Source organism: Lissotriton helveticus, chromosome 1_1 (assembly GCF_964261635.1).
Source record: "Lissotriton helveticus chromosome 1_1, aLisHel1.1, whole genome shotgun sequence".
Taxonomy (NCBI): Eukaryota; Metazoa; Chordata; class Amphibia; order Caudata; family Salamandridae; genus Lissotriton; species Lissotriton helveticus.
In genome coordinates this window covers 925,988,697-926,011,658 of record NC_136057.1, presented here as the reverse complement: position 1 = coordinate 926,011,658, position 22,962 = coordinate 925,988,697, and the positions used below count along the sequence as shown (strand labels likewise).

At 44.4% G+C, this 22,962-nt stretch overlaps 1 long non-coding RNA gene across 1 annotated transcript in view; it reads right to left on the bottom strand.

The window, feature by feature from the left end:
- Positions 1-22,962, bottom strand: part of LOC144771478 (uncharacterized) — a 317,699-nt gene that overhangs the window by 55,461 nt on the left and 239,276 nt on the right. The gene's annotated exons all lie outside the window — the stretch shown is intronic.

Below are 22,962 nucleotides of genomic sequence, written 5' to 3'. Positions count from 1 at the left end.
TTTATAGTCATGAATCAAAAGGTTGATCTCTACGGAATGTTTCGGCAACGACCTACAATTCAGTAGAGCCATGCGCAAGCAGGTCGTGGCATAGTTAGAGGACTTTTTTACAGGCATGGAGTAGTTGCAAAAACTGCAATGGGTATGTGGACTATCTGGAATAGGCAAATTGCTACACGCGGGATTTCTCTCAGTTCTCCATTGAAGGAGTGCCTCGCGCGAGTAAGTAATGATGTGATTGGAGAAAATGGCTGGGGTTCCTGGCCCTGAGCCCGGACTGGCGTGGACGGGCGCAGACGGGCTTGCCTCTGACGGGCCATCGGCGCGCCCGCTGCGCGAATGTGATGCATGGTTCATTTTGTAGTGTGAGGCCAAACTCGCCCGCAGCACGAGCCCGCTGACCTCCAACTCCTCCAAAGATGGCGCCCGTGGATATGCGCCCGAGTGTCTGAACCCGCGACCAAAGGGAGCCCAAATCAGCCCTTGGAAGCACGTTAGCCCCCGGGGAGAGCGAGTGTGGCAGGTGAGGAACAATGATGTATTTTAAAAAGTTGCACAGAAACGTGCGTGGTTTTAAAATTGCACACAAAGACACAGCGTTTCAACACGATTTAAAAAGGCTATGTTCCCTGATTCCCGGCTTCCGCCTCAGGAATCTCTAGCTCTATCAATGAGTGCTAGCAAATCTAGGTCCTATATGTAGTGCGAGGCCAAACTCGCCCGCAGCACTAACCCGCCGACCTCCAACTCCCCCAAAGATGGCGCCCGTGGATATGCGCCCGAGTGTCTGAACCCGCGACCAAAGGGAGCCCAAATCGGCCCTTGGAAGCGCGTTAGCCCCCGGGGAGAGCGAGTGTGGCAGGTGAGGAAAAATGATGTATTTTAAAAAGTTGCACAGAAAAGTGCGTGGTTTTAAAATTGCACACAAAGACACAGCGTTTCAACACGATTTAAAAAGACTATGTTCCCTGATTCCTGGCTTCCGCCTCAGGAATCTCTAGCTCCATCTCTGACTGTCTCCTTGATTTCCAACTTTAGCTGGCCTTTATGACTCTCATGTTGAACTCCTTCAAAACTGAGTTTGTTTACACTTATTTACCTCCTACTCTGCTCCCACCTAGTTCGCCCCAATTTCCTCCAGACAGATTGATCACCTAGTCCTTGGCCAGAAATGAGAGGGTTCACTTAAACCCTTCTATCAATATGGAGACATGTATCACGGCCACAGCAGCATACTGCCAAGAACTAAATATAAGAAAATGCAGCTGTGACTTCTGTTCTGTACCACCAAGGCACACATTAATGCACCAGTATTGAGAAAATTAGATTTCTTCAACAGCCTTCGCATGGACATATCTCAATTGTCCTTCTCCCAATTTGACAAGTTTTACCTTTGCCACCAGAATATTATTCACCAGTCACACACCTATCAATTTCTTTCATCATGAAGTAAGGAGGCTCATAGCTAAAACACGACCCCTAAGAAATTGTTGGTAATAATATACAAAGTGTTCCATTGTACCTCTCCAGATTCCGTGCCAACGCACTGACACACTTCACACTCCATGAATTTAGGATTGCGTGTCTTAACTTGAATGAGTTGTTACACCCACCATACACAAAGTAGCATAGAGAAACTTGAGCCCGCCCTACCCCTGCAATGTACATAGAGCCCCCCCAACCCCAGACCCAGTCAACAGCTCTCAGGCCAGTGGGCCACCACCCGTGCACAGTGCCGGAGGGGGGCCCTGGTGCTCGGGGCCCCCACACGTGGGGGCTGCGGAGGGCTAATGTTACAATGTTGCTTAAACAGCATTCACATCCTGATCTCTCTCTTCCACCATTGGAAGCCACATCCCCCTATGATCCGACCCTGTATCCCACGCCATGACTTCAGGACTACCCTGAAATGCCATCTCATGGAACTGGAACAAAACAGCAATCAATGTTGTACAATGTGCCAAACTGGAAATGGGTCTACCATGAAAACACTATGTGTAATTGTCTTGTTATTTTCTCGTTGCTGGAGTTTTGCTGTCTCTTAATCACAAAATAGCTTATAAAAGTGGCTTGGGTGCAGTTCAAGTTCCTCTATGAACTCTTACCTAAGATAAATATGCATTTTCCCCTCACTTTCTCCACTTTAAAGTTTAAACTATCTCAGAAAAGTGTTAAATACGTATGCCTTCGCTACCTGGCCTTTCACAGATTCCAAATGAAAAAGATAGTCAGCCTTGCTACAAGTAGGAGCTGTAGTTTTGAGGAACATTCAATTGGGTATTTGTCACCTTTTTGGGGATTGGGCGGGCAAGGTACTACATTGTCTGTCTTGTAGTCGTGGTGCAGGCAATGAAATGCAGCCTCTGCAGACAATGACACATGCGGATCGGGCAGCGAGCGGGCTCTCTGAATCTTCCATTTGCAGCGTTGGTTAGTTTTAGCAAGATGTAATAATTAGAAAATCTGCGTTAGAAACAATAATGTTTCAGAAAGTCTTGACTGTCATTAAATGGAACATTCATGTGAAGAAATGCAGCAGCAGACGGCCCATCAGAAATCCCCAGAGTGGAGCTTCCGAGTGAAAGCTGCGTTTGGCATCTCTTTGGAACTTTTGGCTTGAAGTAGTTTTCCAGATATTTGAAACTTATTGGGAGCCTTTATGTTAAACTGACAAATTGTGATGCACAGTAACTTTGTGTGCAGTTTTTGTAATGTAGGGCGCTCTGTTGCTCTGTAGCTAGGTTTGTACTTGATAAGTACTCGAGGGGTCTATTACGGAAAGTGCCACAGTGCCCCGGTGGTGCCAGGGGCGAGTGTGCCCACTTCTAGCCAGTACCTGCAAAGCTCAGAAAACACCTTGCACAGTGTTTTATTATCACTATCTTCTGACGATTGGTAAAGAGAAATGCTATGTAAATCGCATTGCAAATTGCAAACTACTTCACTTAGGGCAGTCATAATCCTTGCATTTTCCTTGCACAATCTGCTGCTTTGGCAGCTATGCGGTAAGTGATGTGTTAGTTGCCACCCTGTGGTTAGTAGGAATCGAATATGGTTAACAGACTGATAAACCACATACCACTGTGAAGAAGACATGTAAACCACACAGCACAAATAAAAAACCGCTCCATAGCAATAAGATAACTGCTAAAGCCAGTGTCAAACACCATCAGTTAATTCCTCAAGCAGCCTTCAAATAACATGAATTGAATAATGTAGGATGGCATATAGCCTCTGGATGACAGATGTGTACTGTGGCTTCTCAATTTCCTACAAGTGCCTCATTTTGTGTTACATTTCCAGCACCTAAAAGTACTATTATTAGGTAGCTGTTTTAAAACCGAAGTGCTGCCCTAACAACCAGTCAATGAAGTGACCAAAGTAAACGTTTTTAATTTCTGCACTCTCGCAGAGCTATTGGCATTTTAAAACGTTGTTAGCCATACCAGGAGACTATGCAAATCTGGATTTTTAAATGTATTCCCTATACTTGACTTGTTGTGTGTCTGAATAGACATGTTAATATCCAGAGACCAGGGCATATAGATATATTTTAGATCCAATTGCTATTTTCAGTGGGCTCTTGAGTTGTTGGGTAGAGGGTACAAAGAGCAGCTTGAAACAACTTGGGCATTAAGACACTCCAGACTATTCAGAACTCAGCTGCCAGACTCATCCTTGACCTCCCCAAATGTACCGACATAAACCACCCGCCTCAAGAACCTCACCTGGCTCCCCAGATGCCAATTCAAGATGATGACACTCATCTACAAGGCCCCCCATGATCAACGACCAGCATACATCAACCACCACCTGAACTTCCACTAGCCCTCAAGGCACTTGTGCTCCAACTCCCTCGTTCACACACACAATCCCTGTATCCGCTGTAGTTACAGTGGAGGACTTTCCTTCTCCTACCTCGCAGCCTTCCTCTCCATCTCTGAACATCTGCCTCTCTACTGGAATTCAGAAAGGGACTTAAGACCTGGCTCTTCGAATGAGCCCAGCAAGTATGTAGTGCCTCGATACCCCCGCGTTTGAGTAGACGTTCTTTATAAATCTGAGTTGATTTATTGATCGATTAACAATTTGGCAGAAGTGGGGCATCAGCCAAAAAGTGCAGGTTGTCTCATCCCCCCTATTTAGAGTGCACAAACATCAATAGACCCTTAATAGAGTAGATAGGACGGCCACACTTTTGTCATATGTCCCACATCTGCCATACTCTTTGGACCACATTTGCTTTCATAGTTTTCATAGTAAGTAAGAACTGATATCATTACTATCAATACATATTTATTATAGGTATGGTAGCTTGAATGTGTTTGCCAGTGACAATAAAACAAACATAAGCACAATTGTTAAATTAAAATCATGATTAGTAGCATTTATTTTCCCATCCTCAACTACAATTAAATTTTCTTGAGCTCTTAAGTTGTGTGTTACATTTCTGAGGACTAACTACTCTAACAATAACTCAGACTGCAAACAGTGAAAATCCTTATAATGAAATATGAATAAAATCAATAAGGGCCAATGCTGAAGGGCTCTGCCATTTTATGTGTTTTGTTTTAGGAATATCTAGCGGATGCAAATATATGGACCCTATTATTTCAGAAAAGAAATGTGACAGATATTGGGATAAGTATATCTAATCTTTTTTCTCTTTAAACTAATTTGCATTAGTTCTTAACCAACATGCTGTCAAACTAACCTTCGCCAAATTGAATATACTTTTCTGCAGAAAAAGCTTTATATCAGATTGTATATAAAACAAGCATTTGCAATGCAATCGGTCTCACCTTTGGGATCTTATATGTATTTAGCTATGCAGCAAATTAGCCTGGGTGCTGAAAAATGTACTGTTGTTTAACATGGAGGGAAAGTAAGCACCAAACTGCGTGACATGCCAGGTATGGGAACACATGGAGAGAAATATTGCCTTTCAGTGGGAAATGGTATAGTCCAAAGCTCTGTTTTTAATATAAAATCAGGGATTTCGTTGGTCATATCACTGAAAATACAAGATTTGAAAATAAAATTATTGTCTAGGGGGCTTATGGTAGACAATTTCTATGGACTGGAATCTAGAGAATGCTAAAGTGATTCTGGTATTTTACTGACCTCTGCTGGTCGTTTTCTATCAAGACAGTTAAATAGAGGCATTTGCCAAAACATAAAAAATAAAGTCCCTCTGCAGAAAGCAATTCTGATATTTTACTGACCTCTACTGGTCGTTTTCTATCAAGACAGTTAAATAGAGGCAGTTGAACAGAAACGAAGTCCCTAAGCAGAAGCAGACAAGCCCTAGGGCTGATCTCCAGGGCCCACAAAGTACATACACATATAAGTACATACTAAAGTATATACAGCAGGTCTAGAATGCTCAACCTAAACATATTCTAAATGCAACACCCAGGTAATATTCGATAATATAGATTTTTCTAGTTTTCAAAGTATAAAAAGTCAAATTTTATTAAAGATGCTGTTGGACAGAAAATACAATTTCTCATATTTCTATTTATCTCCTTATCTGAATTATACTGAGGGGTATTAGCTCTAGAACATGAAAAACATCGATAAATAAGGTATTTCAGAACTCTGCCTCGTTAGCTGTGTCTTCACACTGATAACTCCAAACCATGTGAAAGGTATTGGTAAACTTCCACCAAACCGCCAACACCAAAGGTCATCAAAGAAATGTCATCACTCAGAATAGTTCATTTGTATTACTCCTCAAGACTCCTCCACAATTCAAACTAAAAAACTATTTCACTGGTCTGAAAAGAATAATAAACATCAAATCCCAAAAATCATCACACACCACTATAAACATAATTACATAGGTTATAATCACACTTTTAGAAGACATTAGCAAAACAACTATTAAACCCAATCCTGCACACCACACTCTTTGATGCTTGTTATGTAGCATTAAAGTAAAAACTTGCACATGTGGAAGGATTTACCAATCTGCCACATTTTAGACTACGTCCAGAGTGTTCTCCATTTTGAGAGACATCCACTTCTGCCGCTCTCATAACACATTTAACACATCTGTTTAATGTGGATGAGGAAAGTCATCTTATGGTTTTCTGCACCATCCCGAGAAACATTTTTGAGAGACGCTATTTTACGACCTAGGTGCTGCTTGATGCAACCAGGATTACTATCATATTTAAGAAAGCTGTATTCAAAATGTTGTAAAGTGTGACAAGAATATTTGTGCGTGTTTGCTCTGTCGCAATGTGTTGTATTCTTTTTTTATTCTGCTGTGCTTTTGTACTGCATTATTGAATTGTAATGGTATTGTGTTGTACTGGGGCTGTGGTGTGTTCTGTTTTTATTTTTTGTTCTGTTGTGCCCTGTTATGGTTTAATTGTGGTGTTATGTTGCTTGGTGTATGTTATTATGTCATATTCATGCTAAGAAGGGACCCTGTGCAATGATCAAGCTAGGCCATGAGGTTTCTTAATCTCGTTTCCAAGGAGATGGAAGAGCACAGCACCTGATCTGTGGTGTTCCTCTAATTTGATCTGCAACCAGAGGGACCCTTTTAGCAGATCTTCAACATCGTTCTGGTGGAAACTCAGCCGGGCTTCAGCCTGACCTTGAGAGAGCACCGCCAAATTAACACATCAAGCACTTTATCCCCAGACTGGTCAGTGCCACCATATGAACGCACAAAACACTAGACTTGTTATTCCCAGTCTGGCCTTTTAAGATCCAGGACCTAATCCTCCATTGAGAAAAGAACGAGGTCCTTATTTTAGCATTGTTTGTCTAAATAAGTGAATGAATGCCTCATTTCCTAATATAGTACATATATGTGACATTATGCTGGTGATTGAGATAAAGTTGTCCTGGACAGGCCCCAGTATTCAACGCTTCAAATGGGCTTTTATCCTTTTATTAATTGTCTGATCATGTACATTTAAAATATTGTAATTATTCTATCAATGAAGAATTACTACTTGCTATTGTGACATATTGTTTTGTTTACTTTGGGCATGACAACAAATGCTGCTACGTTTCCAGCCAAAAGCAGCATTTGCTTTTAAAGTGTGCATGGGTGGGCCGCAGAAAATCAGGGAGCATTCATGTAAAGTCATCTCATACAAGTCCTATTCCATGTACGGTAATAAAAGTTGAACCAGTACTGTCTAAGGGCACCCTAATAAAGCTTGGGCATCTGACGGGTTAAGTCTAGATCATCCAAGAAACACAGGCAGGCGCAGGCTTTGAACTAGCCATACGCTGACTTGAAGAGGTGGGTTTAAATTAAAGGCTTTCATTTCAATGCCAGCTGTGAACTACATCACAGATCAAAGAACTTACAAAGCCTACATGTCTGGCTTCTAACTCAAAATACGTCAGACCAATTGACTTTGCCAGTATTTGTTTATACTTTTTCAGTCCTTCTAAGTGCTCAGAAAAGTATGCTGTCCCGATGCATTTCAATCTAAATGTATTCTATGCATTGTTGCTCACTCTCTGAATTTTATAGGAGTTTTCCATATTTAAAAGTAGATGTCTTGCCTGTCAAGGTAAATGCTATTTTCCTCTATGCAACCAAAATTTTTTATTTTGTAAGGCTACTACTGATACCACCATGGTTATTTTATAATTAGATGTATCTCCAGGTTCCATATTAGGTAGCACTATTTTAGGTAACAAACTAACTGGCTCGCGAGGGTTCAGTGTTGTTCTTCCAGAGCACTTAACATAAGGTTCACGAGCAGCTGAGGATGTTGGTAAGGGAGGTCAGAGATAGCGCCTAGATGCAGAACCGGGATGAAACTGACTCTATACACAGCAAATAGAGACTGGGGTCAAACAATTGAATAGTAAAAGTGCTGAACTTGCCTCGCCACCGCGCAACCGCGCCTTCTCTTCAAACACTTCCGGTTCGAGCCCCGCATCGCGTGGCTTCCTGCTGAGGAGGCGTCAGTACACCCTTCTTGATGCATTCACGGAAGAGAAACTGAATTCTAAAGAGCAGTTGAAACATGACACGCAGGAGAGACGAATGTTTATGTGTACTGTATTAATGAATCTAACTTGAGAGAATATATGAGATACATTGTTGAGAAAAAATGCAAAGTAGGTCGTCGTGGGGTGGGGGCATAACCTCAGTACAATAAACCCCGATGCTGCAGTGTGTGAGCACAGCCGCACTGCCTCTCCCATGTAATACGGTGATAAAAAGATTAGGATCCGTTTTAGGCAAGGGTTTTTATTGAGCTAATTCTCCATCTAATCTGCCTATAAAGCATTAAAGACACGAAGGGAGAGCACGGTATTCACAAACTTAACCTGCCAGCGGAAGTGCAGCGGTCTGTGGTTTTCCTGAAAGTTATGTATATCCTGTTCCAGAGCTAGTGCGAACAGCAGAGGTCTGATTTCCTTTATTCCCACTAGTGAACCTTGCAGCTAGAAGCGCCGCCTTTTCCTGAGATCTGAGTCATTCACAGGATCGTAAACTTAAATCTGGATGTTAAGAAGGTGGGGTAAACCCTGTGCAGCACAATAAGTGATGAACAGAATTTTAAAGAGATTTACGCCGAAACATGTAGACAATGGTCTGTCTCAGATTAGGAGGTGCGTTGATCTTGAGGGGATTTGGATTATAGAGTGTGTGACCTAGTTCTGAACCACGGTCATTGTACAGTAAACCCTTCAAAATACCAGCATACAAAGGATTACAGCAGTCCAATATGCACCAACAATTGTCCCAGAAATTGTAGCGCCTCTATGGCAAAAAAGAACCATTCCTCCATAACAGCGTCAGGTAGTAGCTTAAACGTACAGCTGAACTGAGGCTTCATAGTCAGAAAGAGTCAAAGAAGGCATGAAGAGCTGAATTATGTTGCACTCATCAAATTTCAGGTAAGGATAGCAGGCGTTTCATTCAACAAGCTGCCATTCCTAGGCGAACAGTAAAATCTTTCTCTTAACATCATTTTGATGAAGCAAAGTTACTTTCATCCAGTGTCTATCTTGTAGGTAAATAGATTAGAGTGATGTCAGATATAATATTACCTGACAGCTTTTGAAGCGCAGTCTGGGGCGGAGAAGCATTGCATGAAATGGCTACACATAGGCATTGAACACATCTTGGTGGGGGCAACAAATTCCACGTGTCCACAATCCAACCTGGATGCAGTCAACCTATGGCCACAAAACTACTCTTCCTTCCAAGAATGAAGACAATATTTTTACACCTCGACACCGATTTTAAGTAATTTAAACAAACCTGGTAATCCAGGGTGTCAAAGCAGTGAGGAAAATCGATTTGTATGTTAATGGTAGCTCATTTAGTCCATATCCAAGATCTCCATCAAATTATTTTGCCACTCTTCTAGGGCCAGCTCTGTTCTTTCCTCAATACCGAAGCCAAATTTTAAATCAGTCAAATGCATTGTTAGATCCAGATGGCCATTAAAGTGCAATACCACCATTCCTTCCAAGATTGCAACTGGGAAAGCTACAGCCTTTTCCGGCTAATAAAAAAAGAATCTAGCAGGTTTCAGTGATGCCTGCTTCAGCAGAAGGAGAATATAGGCTTTGTTGAAGACAAAGGGGACTGCACAGTCCTAAACAATGTATTTACTAAGTAAATGAAGGAAGGAGTCAATAGTGGGAAATCGTCCTTGATAACATTTATTTTAAGCACAATTTGTATTGTTTTTCATTAAAAAAAACCAGAAGAATGGGTTCTACAGTTGTGTGACATTCGCTACATGCCTATCAGATATGATGGTGAAGACAACATGAAAAAAAGATCTGCAGCCACCGTGATGCAACACCTGTCCATTCTCCTGCATGCCCCAAGTCCCAATCTTCTCCTGTCACCAGGTAATGCAAATAATGCCAATGCATGTATGGGGTCCATTTCACCTTGGTCATAAGGGCACTGGCGTATCAGGATCCTACCACCCGCAATGAATAAAGACTTAAACTTCCAGGCCGTCAAGGAAGCAGGTGTGTATTGTCCATCGCCTACATTCAGGTGCATTAGCCGTCTATAGGGACCTTCTGAGTGCATGGACCCTTCAAGAAGAAAGATCTTCAATGTTCATGGCCCCTCGTTCATGGCCCCTCCATACCTTCGTCGGATTCAGTACTATACATTCAGCAGGAGCCCATGTGCGGAGGTCCCTCATCCAGTCAGTAATCCAGAACCAGCTGTGGATCTCAACATCATGGCATTTCTATCTTTTGCAAAAAGAAATACCAAATAAAAGAATCTCCCTTCTTTGCCATGTAAGAGGGCCCCACAAGTACGCCTTGGGTCGGAGAAGGTTCATGTGACTGGTTAGGATGCAACATCTACTTGAATCCAAAAGGGCAGTGAACTTTGGCACATCCAGCACAGTTTTCTCAGATCCACGCCTACATCTTATTCCCGAGGGTATCATATATATTTTACTGAGTTGGTAAGATGTTATATACATGCAGTGACGGTAATTAAATTGAATTATTTTAAACCGTTCATTGAGGGTCACCACTGCAGGATGAGGCATTCCTATGCCCCAGTCCTCATTCCTGATATCAGTCTTGTCTTCCAACCACTTGCAGTAGTTATTGCTAAGAAAAGGGCTTGGCATTGTAAACATTACCCAATTTGACAATTTGACATCCTCTCATCAGAGCCCAGCATTTTTAATGCCAGCATTACTCCATGAGTGCCAGGTGGTAATGTTAGACAAATTCAAGGTAAGTCACAGTCATCAGAGATGAGAAGCCATCTATAAAACTGAGGCTGCCCTGAAAAGGCATCGAAGGCAAGTAGGCCAAGGTTGCTTTGTCTTTTTGAGGCTGCTCTTCTAACAATGATGTGCTATCATAGACCCAAACACCGCAAAAACCAACCTACACGAAGGGATGAAAGACGTAGCCGAGTGGATGAAGAACAGCCGCTTAAAACTGAATTCAGACAAGACGTAAGTCCTCATCCTTGGGTCATCCCCCTCCGAATGGGACGACTCATGGTGGCCACCGGCCCTAGGCAGCGCGCCCAAACCAACGGACCATGCTCGCAACCTGGGATTCATTCTAGACTCCTCTCTCTCGATGACCAGACAAGTCAACTTCATCTCATCATCATGCTTCAACATCTTACGCATGCTCAAAAAGATCTTCCGATGGATCCCCACCGAAACAAGAAAGACGGTCACCCAAGCACTTGTCACAAGCCGTCTGGACTACGGAAACACCCTCTACACCGGAACCACAGCCAAATTGCAGAAAAAACTCCAACGCATTCAGAACGCCTCCGCAAGACTCATCCTAGACATACCCCGCCACAATCACATATCCGGTCACCTGAGAGACCTTCATTGGCTCCCCGTCAACAACAGAATAACATTCCGCCTCCTCACCCACGCACACAAAGCCCTCTACGACCTAGGACCCAAATACCTCAACACGCGCCTGATCTTCTACACCCCCACCCGCCAACTACGATCGTCCAATCAAGCCCTCGCCGCGATTCCACGCATCCAAAGAACCACCATGGGAGGAAGATCTTTCTCCTACTTAGCGGCCAAAACCTGGAACTCTCTCTCCACCCACCTCCGCCTTACACAGAACCACCTCTCCTTCAGAAAACAACTCAAAACTTGGCTATTTGATAAGTAACAACCCCCCCCCCCCCTCAAGCGCCACCCTGCGGGTGAGTAGTGCGCTATACAAATTTTTGACTTGACTTGACTTGACTATCATCATCAATCTTGGGGTGCGGGTGAGGACACCGGAGAGTGTTGTCCAGTATCGCTGCATATAAAGTTACAGGCCACTTATTGTTCACAAAGAACATCTAGGCGGTGGAACCGCCATCAGACAATGACCTCACTAAATCTGCAACTGTGCCGCTAAATATTAAAATTTCCTGTTGGGGGCAGTTGGGCCTTTTTCTGGAAGAATCCGGACTTTATCCACAGACTCCCTTCAAGTCAAAATAGGCTCATTCAAGTCTAATTCCGTCAACACCACCTGTGGGGTACCTCAAGACTCAACACTACAGCCTTTGCTGTTCAACGTTTACAAAGCCCTGCCTTTCCATGATCCCAAACAGCCAAAAAAGTAGCTACCATTTGTCTGCAGACAACACCCAGATCCACTGTAAGCTAGAAAATACACCTGGAAATCCTTTGACTGTGTCACACGGCCTAGCGCAAGTTCAGAACTGGATGCTGAAAAAATGCCTCTGCTTAAATGGTTAGAAAACAGAGATTGTGCTCATGGGCCTTCTTAATCCAACTTCGTTGTCTCCATCCTGGCCTAATTCACCAGGACTTTCCACATACTTGGTAGAAAAATTCCCAACTCTCAGAGTGCTTTTCAACAGCACATAATGTATGCATTATCTTACTTAACACATTGTGAACCGAATCACTGCTTAAAGCCAGAGTCACTGCGTTTTTGTGATCACAGTGTTTTCCGCATAAATATTGGTTTGCCACATAATCCATCATTTGCTGCATAATCTGCAGATTTTAACCAAAACAAGTGTCTAGCTCAAATGGACCAAAAGTTACTAAAACGAGATGACACATGCTGACGTGCACTGGAAGGCTCTTCGCAAAGGTTGACTGAGCACATTTCTATTGCTTATCTTGTATTTGGGAGTCAAGCTGGTACCACCGAGTTGAACCCTGTGCTCAAACAGTGGTAACGTGTAACAAGCATTGGCATAGCCAATAGGTCTCGCCTTTGGGATCTTATAAGTGTTTAGCCATGCAGCAGTTAATGTTGTTGCACCGAGGATATTGTGCTGCATAGCTAAATGCTTATGAGGTCCCAAAGGCGAGACCTATTGGCTATGCCAATGCTGGTTACCACTGGAGCCAACGTCAACGAGGAACAAAACCAACGGATGAATGAATGCAGGAACCTTATTTTGATCATGAATCACCAGGGATATATATCTCAAGAAGCTTGATTTAAACGGTAAGATAACTTTTTTCTTTAAACTAGCTACCTGCGGCTATGAGACTCCTCTGCTTCAGTGTGCTTTTCCAAGTGTGCACAAGGGACGAGAAGATGGAGGGGCAAACTCTTGCGTGCTGCGGTCAATCTTCACTTCTAGCGCCTTGAAAGCAGCGCCTTCCATGTGCGTGCTAACAAAGGCTAGTTCTGTCTGTTACTTGTAAGTGAATAGGACCTCTCTACCTCCTGACATCTCATGCTCGCCCATTTTACTGTCAGAGCCTTGAAACTAGCGCCTTTGCGATCCAATTGTAATGAACGAACAGTAGCTGTAATCTGTCAGTGTGTGAGTAAACCGTGTCTTGCTTCCTCCCTTCACCACCCCCTATGGTCGGAGGTCTGTAAATGGAGAGGAACTCAGCGCTGCGCCATAACTTTTCTCGAAGCCCGCATCCACAGCGCCTTAAAAATAACCCCTTTCCAGTTTGTGATCATGCGAAGAAGCGCTAGGTGTGATCTGTTGGTTGTAAATAAATATGCCGTCTCTTCCTACTACCTCCAAAGCCCACCTCCCCTGCCAATGGCAGCTGAAAGCAGTGCCTTTCCTGTACAGACTCTTCTGAGCACGAGCTAGATCCGATATGTCAGCGGGCAGGGTACTGTTCATAGCGCTACCTCTCTACCCGCTACCTCTGGTCCGAGGTTGTAAGTGGGTGTAGTACCTCGCGGCCTCCTAACACCTTATTCCTACCCAATGCCAATGCTTAACGGCTTGAAAGTAGCTCCTTTACGGTCCATTTTTTGTGACCAAACGCCATCTCTGTTCTTGTGGCTGTAAGTGGTTAACTCCCCAACACATCTTAGCGCTATTGCTTGCGAAAACCTCTAGCGTGGACCTGTCAAAGACCACCTCCGCGCCTTTAAAGTAGCTCCTTTCTAGTACATGTTTTTTCTTGAAGAAGCGGTAGCACTGATCTGTCGATCGGAAGTGTATAGCGCCTTTCAGCCTCTTGTGAAGAAGCGCCAGCACTGATCTGTGGATTATACGTGGATATCGCCTTGCAGCCGCCCTGCTCATTATTGTTATTATCCATACATTCCTCTACCTGTCTATGCCAGCAACCCACCATTCATGTAATCCTTCATTCAGGGAGTGTATGTATAATTGGAGCGTAGCGCGTCCCTTCTGAACTTATCAGAAAATCCTATTTCATACGTTTTAAATTAAGGTCCCCTTTCTAAATTCATGTATGTTCAAATTTTGTATTGCTCTATATGTGATGTTGAGCTACGTGGGGCGAGAGAGAGAGGGGGTAGAGGGAGTGGGGTGTGTGGCGAGATAGGAAAGAGGGCGATGGCGTGAGAGACAGGGCAAGACAGTCAGATAGAAACACGGGAGAGGTAAAGCGGGACGAGGCAGAGAAAGCAGATGCCTTTGTGAGAGAGAGAGAGGTGCTGTTCCTTAGTTATGCGTTGGCTGCGTCTATTCTTCTGGGACCCCGGAGCATATGCCTGTAAATCTCTCACGCTCTTATTTACCTGTCAGACATTGGCTTATCTGGCATTGTGAAGATGGAAGGTAAACGCTACGGCGGTAGGACACTTGCGAGGGCATACGCCACCTACGAGGGTTACTATTACTTTTTTTTTGGCTGACCAAATATCGATGCTACAACAAACACGGCCGCGAAAGTGAAAGCGACCACGATACTGAACAGTAGTCCTGCACAGCCATCTGCTGAGCGAGAGCACGCACTTCTAACAAGAGGAGGGAAAGAATCAAATAGATAGAGCAAAGAAGGACAGCAAGAGAAAGACAAGAGGCCTCGAGAAGGAGACGAGAGAGGGGGAGGAGTGAATAGGGAGGAAACGAAAGAGCGAGAGAACCAGGAGGAAGAGAGATAATAACAAGCAGAAACACGAGAGACGGCCTGCGGCCGTCAAAGTGAAGTGGACACGGTGGGCAGGGGAGGGGGCGGAGCGGGGAGAGCGGCATGAGGGTGTGAAGCAGCAGGGGCCTGAGACGAGGCCGCCTTGCCTTTGATGTGGTAATGCGAGGCAAGCGGCTGGTGGCATTGTGCACGCGCTTTCACGTGCACTGGAAGAAATCGCCTGGGAATCGCCTGATCTCGGTAAGCTCTGTTTAAGCCGCAATAGATCGAGCTCCCGCTCTCAATGCGCATGCGCATTGAGATAGGTCGCTCGACCTAAAAATGACAAAATAATGATGTTATACAATAACAAAATGTGTCACATTAATCCACAGAGGTTGGGCCTCCCTTGCTGCATAATTCCAGTGCTCCTGCTTAATGTTCATATTTTTGTTAAATAAAGAAATACAGGCAGAAAGAGATAATGTGATTGGACTGGGATCGCATAATTTAGTTAAGAGGGCACGCTGGGATACAAACCCAGCCCCTCTATTCAAGGAGTCTGCCATTGGCCGCTGTATCAGCCACGGGTATCTCAGTTTGCTCCATTCTACGACAAGCTCTGTAGAAATAATGCAGCCCTCGCTGTATAATGTCTGATGCGCCCGCCGGCCTCAGCATTCTGCAGGCTTTGGATCCTCGAGCTGCCGCATTTCACAAGAGCAGCTCAATCAGGCCTTGGTGGCCAAGAACGCACAACATTACAGTACAAAACCACAGCAGGTCAGAATACTCGTAATTAACTTTATATGTAGCTCTATAGCACTCCCTTACCGTTTTTAGGCGCTGTAAATAACAGGTGTTACTATTAACAGGTGCAGTGCCACTCAATTTACCGACTGCAGAGTCATTCGGGTTCAAACTCGTGGAATGCCGTTCAGTGCACTAGCGGTACAAAAGGGGGTGGCGATGGACGGAGCATCTGAACCAATCAAACACTCACACCCAGTCAAAAGATCTGGGTTTGATCCATCACCGTTCTTTAGCCCACTCTGCCACCCCAGTTCAGACATGGCTATATGCAAATCAGTCTGACCCTGTGCCTCATGGGAACAGTCCAGCCCGAACTGCCAAGCCATGCCTTCCCTGGACCGGAAACAAGCTTCCGAGGACCGGTTTCTGGCATTCCAGCCGTCTTCAGCCCGGCTTGCTTGAATCCAGTGGCAAAGTGAGCAAAGGACTCACGTCTGAGCATACCCTGCCACACTTATGGCGGCCAAAGCGGTACAAAAGGGGGTAGCAGCAGCAAGTGTCCAACCCCCTCAGTTATCTTGCCAGGGCCAGTCTGAACAAATACATCATCACTGTGAGCACAAGTGGAGGTGTCCAGAAGGCTAGGCGGGTGCCCAGTAGGGCGCCTTGTAAAGACCAACAGCCCCGAGAGCCTAATACAATATTTTTACAAAGAGCAATCCCTGGCAGAAATGTTGCAGCATTGTTGAGATTGAGATGAAAAAGCTACTAAAACGAAGAGAATACGCTAAAGCTATTGACCGGAATCATCTTTTTATTTTTGTATTATATTTTAGCTGAGGATGATATTGAAACTCAAATGAACACAAAAGTCGAGGTCAATGTACATTTCATTACAAAATGTATACCAATGATAAGTTGATCAATGCACAATTTACAACGAACATCCCAGGCACCAAGATTGCTTGCCACATCTAGAGCATCCAAATACGCCTGTGTCTTGGCATTTAATGCTGTGCATCTCTAAACAATGCGTTTGAGGTGATATATGTGTGGCTATTCCTTGGCATCTGAAGCTAAACCTAACCTCGGCATATAAGGCCACGTCTGGGGTTTCGTAAGTCCGGAATGTCTCCTTCTTCTGAGGTCGATGATGTCTTGGAGGAAACTCTATCATTTCTAGAATGCATGGTTTGGTAAAGAAACTTTCTTTCATGATTTTTTTAAAAACAATAATACCATTTTGAAATGCGAAATCTTACGTGTTTGCTACATTGTGCATCGGAGCTCTGCCTTCTAAATGAGCAAAGTATGTATTTAAGTAAAGTCACTAACAATGTGCCTTCGGCTTCTCTAGTCCCTAGGGGCCATATGTATGAAAAACGCGTTTTGTAATTCTCAAATTGCGATTTTTAGGGAATCGCAATTAGAGAATCGCAAAATGCAATGTATGTAGGATTAGCTATATATTTTGTGAATCCTACATATTCCTTATTGGCGAATCGCATATTGAGATTCGCCAATAAGGAATACCTTCCCATTCATTCCTATGGGCTAGAAGGCCCATTGGAATGAATGTGAAGACATTCTCAATTTGGGATTCCCAATTAAAGAATCGCAAATTGAGAATGCACTATCAAGGTTGCAAGGGTGTCAACAGGACACCCTGTTGCAACCCTGAAATAAGCATGTGTGCACATGTGGCGCCCATACATGCCCTAAGGGCATGTATGTGCACCATATGACACTTTGAAAAATGCAAAAAAAGTGCAGTTTTCAAAGAAATCGCAAAGTACCACCAACCTGAAGTTGGTGGTAATTTGCGATTTCTCAAGCCAAAATTGCACAACTTGGGTGCTTCATATTATTATTATTCCTACATTGCATTTAAGGAATCGCAATTTGGGATTCCTTAAATACATTAGCAAAATAGGGAATCGCAAATTTTGCGTTTCCTTATTTTGCGAGTGGGTTTTTGTGTGCTACATTGCACACTGCCTAAATTGCGATCGGAAACGCTGAAATTCTGCGAATTTGAGCGTTTGCAATCACACTTTGTCTTCATTCATATGGCCCTAGGTCCCTAACTTATGCACACTGATATAAATTCTCACATGCGTAAATCATCTCCAGGCGCCTGTGCGCTGAGTAAGAAAACACAGAACAAAGGAGAGAGTATGGAAACCGGTTGAAGGTAGACAAAGAGGAGGTAGGGTGAGAAACCTGGTTGTAGAAAATCAAAAGAGGGAAACTAGAGGGGGAATACAGCAAGAAAAGTGAGTAAACAGAAAGGGAAAGGGGCATGGATGAAAAAAGCAACGGCTGCGAGTATTACTCAGTACAGGACTTGAAGGGAATAAGAGAAGGCAGCAAGGAAAAGGCCAGAGAGAAAGGGGGTGAGGAGGATTGAAGTAATAACAAGAGCAATAGAAGGACAACAATAGTGAGAATGAGGGAGCAGAAGAAAGGAGGGATGAGAGGCAAATCATAAATGTTCCTGTTAAAGATCATGTGACGAGGATTGAGAGAAAGGGTGAGCAGGCAGAAGAAAAAAGTATTTAGGGGGAAAAGCAGCTGCAAAAAAGGGAGCATATGAAGAAAAATGTGTTGCAAAATGCACCATTTTCCTAGTTAAAAAAAAATAGTAGCGAACCCCTCAAACCCACTTTGTAGTGATAGGCTCTCTATCACTGTTATGTTATTTGTTATGTTATTTTTTATTTGTTAAGCGCACATACGCCCGAAGGCTTCTTGGCGCTGGAGAAAGTCAAACACAACAGTACATAAAAGACGCAAATCGCTACTTACAATAGACCTGAGAAAAAAGAAAAGTTTTGAATGTCTTCCTAAAGGTAAGGAGGTCCCTGCTATGTCGCAGGGTCAGGGGGAGTGAATTCCACAATGAGGCAGCTAAAAATTGGAAGCTGCTGCCTCCCTGACGTTTCCTTTTAAAACGGGGAACCTCAAGTAAGTCTTTGTGGGCAGATCTCAGGCTGCGCGAAGGTTTATATCTACGCAGCAGTTGTCTAAGAAACATGGGACCCTTGCCCTCCAAAGCCTTAAACACAATGCAACCCACCTTAAACATTGCTCTCTGCTCCACAGGCAGCCAATGCAAGGTCTCCAGTCCATGTCTAATCGATTCCCACTTCGGGACTTTACAAATAAGTCTCGCTGCTTGATTTTGCAGATATTGCAATCTTTTCAACTGGCCGATAGGAGCCCCCAAATAGAGGCCGTTTGAAAAATCGATGTGAGAAAGGACGAGAGCACTGACTGCTTGAATTAAGGCCAAACCTGTGAGGAGATGTGCTATTTTCTTGATCTTCCTCAGTTGGAAAAACCCCGTAGAGACCACTGTTCCAACTTGAGTTTCCAAGGAGAGATCCTCACTGAGAGTCACTTCCAAACTTTTTGTTGTACGGGATTTTTTAGGAGGCGAGCCCATGTCCGATGGCCAGAAACAAGGGTTCCAACTAATCTCACTCTTCCCAGGTAGGATGAGCTCCGTTTTTCCCGGATTTAGCTTAAGGTGGTTTAAGGACATCCACCTTTGAATAAAGGACATGGTTGCTCGAAAATCCTCAGCCGCATTGTCTGAGTTTAAGACAAAAACCAACTGCAGATCATCTGCGTAGTTGTATACATCAACATTAAACTGTTGTAAGGAGAACAAAAGAGGCCGCATATACAAGTTAAATAATAAAGGGGACAAGGAAGATCCTTCGGGAACCCCACAGAAGGAAATATTTTTAGGAGCTGTAAAAGGACCCAGACGAACCGACTGAGTACGTTCTGAAATAAAGGACCTGATCCAGGCCAGAGCCGAATCTCGAAGTCCAGCCTGTTCGACACGGTTGGCCAAGATGGTATAGTCAACCGTGTCGAACGCGGCGGACAGATCTAATAACACCAAGGCCTGGTGCAGGTCCCCGTCAGCATTAGACCTCAAGGTGTTCTGAACGGCCAATATCACTGCCTCGGTGGAATGACCAGGCCGGAAACCTGCCTGGTTAGATTGTAAATAACCAGAGGCTTCCACAAAGCTTGATAGACAATTGGTCACATGGGCCTCCAATATTTTGGATAGGTAAGGCAGTAACGATATTGGTCTATAATTTGAGAGGTCTGAAGAGTCAATGCCGGGTTTCTTTTTTAAAGGGATCAGCAAAGCCTGTTTAAAACTGTCCGGAACAATCCCTGACATCAGGGAATTATTGAGCAGAGGAAGCAGGCTATTAGGGATTGCCCGACCAATCTCCCTCATTATATGAGGAGGACAGACATCCTGAGGAGATCCAGATTTAACTCTGGTAAGCAAGTCTGGAAGGATTTGGTCTGTAATTAAAGGGAAGGAATGCAAAGTAAGGGGATTAAAAAAGGTATCATCTATCGGCATGCAAACTGGAAGCCTGGATAGAGTATCCTTAATCAATACTATTTTATCATAAAAATAATCATTCAAGGAATTGCAGAGGCATTGTGAAGGGACAACTGGGGGAGAAGTCCTTTCATCATTGCACAGCTCAGTCACAATCCTGAATATTTCTTTCGATTTATTAGTCGCATTGAGTATTTTAGAAGAGAAATAATCAGTTTTGTGAGTGTGCAGTGTCTTTTGGTAGGTTTTACGAATTAGACAGTATGCAATTTTTGCTTGAGGGCAGTAATTAGTACGCCATGTCCTCTCATGTTGCCTCACTTCAAGTTTTAGTTTCCTCAACTCCGGTGTGTACCACTTATGTGCGGCCGCCCCGCGAGAGTTATCGAAGTGAGTGAGAGGAACAGAAGCATTGATGGCCGAGTTAAGCCATTCTTGAAGCCTACAGTCAGCAATTTCCACATCCAGGCTCTGTTCTGGCAAGGTAGACTTTAACAAATTTAAGAAAGTTGAAATGTCCAAAGAGGACCATTTCCGAGTCAGACTGGTAGCCTTCAGTTTAAATTGAGGGGCTTTCGCAACACAAAAAGAGAAACTAATAATAAAATGATCAGACCAACTACATGGTTTAATATCAATAAGATCAATAGGTAGGTTCAATGACCAGATTTGATCGAGACTATGGCCCTTTTGATGAGTTTGAGTGTCTATGTGTTGTATTAAATTCAGGTCACTCAAAAGATCCTTCATTTCAGCTGCTTGGGGGTCTAATAGTATATCATCAAACCAGAGATTAAGATCCCCGATCAAAAGTAATTTAGAATTATTAGTGGTCAGCATGGCCAATTGCTCAGCGAAAATAGCAGGAAACGTAGCCATATTTTGGGGCGGGCGGTATAACAAAACCACCACAAGTGTCCCATTGACAGTATCCAGTTTAGCAACAATGTTCTCCACATTAGGTAAATCCAAGGAGGAGAGTTGTCTCAGTTGATGTTTCTTATTGGAGATAATGGCCACCCCGCCCCCAATTTTACCTGCCGGTCGTGACACAGACATGATGTAATACTCAGCAGGCAAGGCAGCCAAGATGTCCGGTAAAGAATCCGGAGTAAGCCATGTCTCGGACAACAAAAGTAGATCCGGTTTAATATCAGATAGCAGCAAAAAAATGTCCATCTGATGTTTGGGCATAGAACGGGTGTTTAAATAAACACATTTAAAATTGCAAATAGTGCCAGCCGCACTTTCCAACACCGCATAATTAGAGCCAAGGTCCATAGCTATATTAATGGGATTAGTAATGCCTAAACGAAATGTCCGTTTCACCGTATTAAGGGGTACGGGGGGGCATGTGGTAATAGTGGGTCGCAACGCTAACAAGTCAGCGGATGTATACACTACTGGACCAACAGGGTCCTTAGCCCCTAGCCCCGGACGCTCGCGGACGAGCGCAGACGAGCTTGACTCTAGCGCGACTCCGGCGCGCCTCCGTCGCGCCCACTGCGCTCGTCCGCTGCGCTCCCTCCAGCACATTACGTTTTATGGGAGGGAGCCTCGAGCGACTGGACCGCTGCCACAGGTCCCTGCGCTCTCGGACTCCTCCCAATATGGCGCCCGTTCCCACCACCGGACCGGCACTAGGAGCCGCGGTAAGTGAGCCGCCCTCCACACAATCGGCAGAAGCCGCGATGGAACGAGGCAGAGGGGCCGCAGTTCAGGTGAGAGTGCGAGTGGCGCTATTATTCAGCCGCCCTACGCACATACAAGTTTAAAAGCACTCGCGCGTGCAAGTGGCAGTAGTAATCGCCGCTTTGCACAGAGTGACAGAGTGATAGTTAAAAACACAATATGGCCCAATATTAAAAATACAAGTTAAGATAAGCGCAATTGTAGAGCAATTATAGTCAGGTCTGCCGCTATGCAGTCTCTCAGCAAATGGCGCCGGGCAGCTACCACCAACCCGGAATCCACGAGTGAAAAGAGACTCCCAATCGTTTTATGGGAGGGAGCCTCGAGCGACTGGACCGCTGCCACAGGTCCCTGCGCTCTCGGACTCCTCCCAATATGGCGCCCGTTCCCACCACCGGACCGGCACTAGGAGCCGCGGTAAGTGAGCCGCCCTCCACACAATCGGCAGAAGCCGCGATGGAACGAGGCAGAGGGGCCGCAGTTCAGGTGAGAGTGCGAGTGGCGCTATTATTCAGCCGCCCTACGCACATACAAGTTTAAAAGCACTCGCGCGTGCAAGTGGCAGTAGTAATCACCGCTTTGCACAGAGTGACAGAGTGATAGTTAAAAACACAATATGGCCCAATATTAAAAATACAAGTTAAGATAAGCGCACTCTCTGCCTTGTGTGGGCTAGTATGACAGGGCTGCTTTTGGTTCTCAGTCCGGCACTGTCTATGTAAGATACATGTCTAAAGAATAGTTAAGAAAATGGTTTGATTTTCCTGACCACCGGTCCATATTAACTGGGAAATTACATATATTGTTGTAACGGAAGATAAAACTGAGCGACGGTTAATCCGATTCCAGAAATCTAATATGCTTGCAAATTTGCTGAGTCACTCACTTTACTATGGTTTGGCGCCTCTGCCTGAAACCACATTTTCGACAAGACACCTTTTGCTTCTCTAGTTGTGGTTAAACAAATGCTACTTTTGGATGGCTCTATTGCTGGCTGACTTCCATCGTGCTTGAGCGGATGAGGGCTGTAGTTTTTTTTAACCTTGCTTTAAAATGGTCTTTCAGTGACAGCCTAATTCACATGTGCTCCCAGGGTACTTCTGTAAACCATCCTGTTGCTTTCTCTTGCTTTCATTAGTTCAGTTATTTTGAAATTGTGGCGGATGGCTGCGGTGCATTGCCAGGTACCTGCAATGCCAGGTACCAGGTGAACTGGACCTGTGTGTCCAGACTGGGGTTTAAAGATTTATGTGGCACTTTCCGAGGGCCAGTGCTGGAGTTTCCTCCATCTGCTGCCATGGGAGCCTCTAGCTTGCCAGACTGATGTGGTGG